Consider the following 3,793-nt stretch of genomic DNA (forward strand, 5'->3'; position numbering starts at 1 on the left):
ACTGTAGATTCAGCTCATTATTTTTTTTCTAATACTAATTGACATTTTTTGTTCCTAACATCTGTGAGCTTTATCTCTTCACTGCATGTTGTTTCCAGATGTTCATTCAGCAGCGTCTCTCACAGTGAGTCCTGACAGAGTGCAACACTTCACCTCTGACTCTGTCTCACTGACCTGTGAGGGGAAACTTCACTGAGTGGAGAGTGAGGAAGTTCTCTGAGGACGGCCGACTGTACTCTGACTGTAGGAGAATGACTGGATCCACATGTGACATCAACACATCAAAGTCAGATACTGCAGTGTACTGGTGTGAGTCTGGATCAGGAGAGTTCAGCAGTTGCAGTCAAACATCACTGTACAGAGTATGTTATTATACATTTACTCCTGGATTTTCATGATTTAGGTGTCACGTGAACATTTGTCCCAGTAATTATGTGGTAAAAAACACACAGGTTTGAATACACAAGATCAGATCTTCATGATGAACATTTGTACAATCTGTTCTTATTATTGTTTGTCAGCTTTTCTAAAAGTGTGCACCAGCTGATGTGACTGAAACAATTGTGTGTGATTGTGTCACAGATGATGGTAATGTTCCTATCCTGGTGAGTCCTGTTCATCCTGTGACTGAGGGAGCTTCTGTTAGTCTGAGCTGCAGTTTGAGAACACAAAAAATACTTTCCAATGTGTTTTTCTATCACAATGACAAACTTCTTCAAAATGATCCCCGAGGGGAGCTGAAGATCTCTGCAGTGTCAAAGTCTGATGAAGGTTTCTACAAGTGTCAGTACTCAGGAAGAGAGTCAGCACAGAGCTGGATGTCAGTTAAAGGTGAGCAGGATCAAAACATTTGATGGATTTTTATAAATGAGTTTTGTTTTAAGGCTTGAAGTCACCTCTCTTTATATTCTGACAACTTTCCTAAAATTATTTTATGAATTATAAAGTATAATTAGACTTTATTGTTTGTTGTCACAGTAACTGTGTCAGGAACTGACAGCTCTTCATCTCCTGTGTGGTTGATTGTTGGACTGGTTTGTGGAGTCTCTCTCATTATTATTCTCCTGCTCTTGTTGTATCGCTGCACAACAACCAACAGTGAGACCTTTTCCTTTACTTAACACAAACTCTTTATCCTTCAAAGACACAAATGCATCATGAGGTTCATTTAAAAGCAAAAGTCTTATTTTACATTTTTAATAAAGGTGCTGTTAATGAGCAGACCTTCAATCAACACCATCAGCAGCAAGTGTACTCCTCTCTTCTTGCTGGTTAGTTTTTCATCCAGTTATAATATTATGATGCTGTTTGCAACAAGACTGTACTTATTAAATCTGCTGCAGCTTTTAATATAAATGTTATTTCAATAATATTTGTTTTTAAAATAGCATCACAGACATGAGGTGACTGATTTTCTCTGACCTGCAGGTGATCGTTGTGGCTATGAGATAATCAGAAGATCTGAAAACTCTGAAAATGGTAAAGTATAAACTTTCATTAATATTGAGCTTGTGGAAGCTGGATGATTATATAATCACCGTGTTTAAAATTGAAGTCCATGCGTCCAACTATTTTCTTACACTGGGCGCCAGGTTGTGGGGGCAGCATCCTAAACAGAGAGGCCACATCCTCCAGCTTGGGGAACACCAAGGCTTCCCACACCAGCCGAGAGATATAATCTCTTCAGCATTTCCTTGTTTTGCCCCAGGGTCTCCTCACAGTGGGACATGCCTGAAAAACATCACACATGAGGCATCCTTGTCAGATGCCTGAACCACCTCAAATGTGGTTCTACTCTGAGCCCCTCCCACATGGCCAAACACCTAACGCTATCTCTAAAGGAGAAGCAAGCCAAACTTTGAAGTAAGCTTATTTCCACTGCTTATATCCACGATCTCGTTCTTAGGGGTCACTAACCCAGAGCTTGTGACCATAAGTGAGGGTAGAGATGTAAACTGAGAGCTTCACTTTTACGGTCAGTTCTCTCTTCATCTTGACGTACCGGTACAGTGGACGTAGCGCCAATCTACTCCCCTCTCCTCCTGCAAGTGGTGGGCCTATAGGAGGGGGGACCCATGTCCTTTTTTTGGGCTATGCCCAGCCGGGCCCCATGGACCAATGCCTGGCCACCAGGTGCTTGCTCTTAGGCACCCTTCCCAGGCCTTGCTTCATGGCGGGATCCCATTAACCCTTTCAAGGGCAGAGTGAACTGTTCCTTTCATTCAGGTTTTTTTTTTTTTAATTATTCTTTGTCTGGTCCTGGGTGAGGGACCGGATAAAATTTGCCATGGGAGACCCTACCAGGAGCCCCCCCCCCCCCCCCCCCCCCAACAACAACACAGCCCCTGGGATCCATGGGACACACAAACCCCTCCAACATAATAATGTTGAGATTCACAGAAGGGAACATTAACATCAGTAAGATTATTATTTCATTGCTGCCAATGTCACATCTGTGATTCAGCTCAAGGTCATTAACAAGACAAGTGAGTGCACAAAACGCGAGATTTAAAATGCAAAATATACATTGGTGATTATTCTCACTTACGATAAATGCATTTAAGCAGAGAACAGAGGGAGTTTGTTTTGAAATGCTTTCATTTGATCACCTCAACAGGGCAACGTGGTGACACAGAGGAGAGCTCTGACTACAATAATGTCAATCTGTCAGGGTGCTGGGTCGTTGACCAAAGATTCTGAGGCCATTTTGCTTTTGTGAGTCTCTCTGTGAAAGTGTGAAGATGGTCTAAGTTTAAGTTTATACAGTTTAAGCAGGAGTTTAGTTCTTTCTATGTTTCTGAGTTTTCTTGTATTTCCAGTTTATGGTTTGTTGTCTGTGAGGTTCCACTTGTGTGTTTGTCTCATCCCTGTGTCGCTTGTGAGAGTCTGTTGTGTCATCCATGTTTATGCTCACTCGCCCTCCGTGTGTCTTAGTTGTGTCAGTGTGTTTTGTCATCTCTTTTGTCTCTCTGTTTGTTTATCCCCGTTTCTGCATCAAGCTCATGTGTTCATGTACTTCCTGTTTTATTGTTTCATTGACAGTATTTCATCCCGTGTTCAGTGTGTTTGGTTTGACTTCCCTGTCTCATTACATTCAATTCCTCAGAGCTATTTTCCCAATGTGTTTCCACTGATCACCCTCTTGTGTATATATTGTGTCTGTCTGGGGCGATCGTGGCTCAAGAGTTGGGAGTTCGCCTTGTAATTGGAAGGTTGCCGGTTCGAGCCCCGGCTTGGATAGTCTCGGTCGTTGTGTCCTTGGGCAAGACACTTCACCCGTTGCCTACTGGTGGTGGTCAGAGGGCCCGGTGGCGCCAATGTTCGGCAGCCTCGCCTCTGTCAGTGTGCCCCAGAGTGGCTGTGGCTACAATGTAGCTTGCCATCACCTGTGTGTGAATGGGTGGATGACTGGATATGTAAAGCGGTTTGGGGTCCTTAAGGACTAGAAAAGCGCTTTATAAATACAGGCCATTTATAAATACAGGTTATTTTTGGGTTAACCTGATTTGGTTCATGTTTGTTTCCAGCCATGAAAAACGTTTTTTTGTTAAAATTTTGATTTTTTTTCTTCTCGTTGTCTGCATTTGGGTCCTTACAAAGAGCCACAGAGTCTGCAGCTACAGATTGTGACAAAATCCAAATTCAGCCACAGCTCTAAAACCTTAAAAGCAGCTCTTTAGCTGTTTTTTCTCTTTAAAGTCTCTTAAATACTTGAAGTCACTTTGAGTGACAAGGAGAAGGTTTTGAATTCAAAGCAATGATCCTGATAGCCTGTGTTTATATTTCCTCACTT

General features: G+C 42.4%; 1 long non-coding RNA gene across 1 annotated transcript; it reads left to right on the forward strand.

Annotated features, from left to right (window-relative positions):
* Positions 1-346: 346 nt before the first annotated feature.
* LOC120746999 lies at positions 347-3,193 on the forward strand. Its single transcript, XR_005699012.1, has 5 exons — positions 347-362; positions 583-831; positions 979-1,271; positions 1,429-1,479; positions 2,618-3,193. It is a non-coding gene; the product is annotated as an uncharacterized LOC120746999 (long non-coding RNA).
* Positions 3,194-3,793: the final 600 nt, after the last annotated feature.

This window comes from Simochromis diagramma, unplaced genomic scaffold (assembly GCF_900408965.1).
Source record: "Simochromis diagramma unplaced genomic scaffold, fSimDia1.1 OVJJ01000412.1, whole genome shotgun sequence".
NCBI classification, from domain to species: Eukaryota; Metazoa; Chordata; class Actinopteri; order Cichliformes; family Cichlidae; genus Simochromis; species Simochromis diagramma.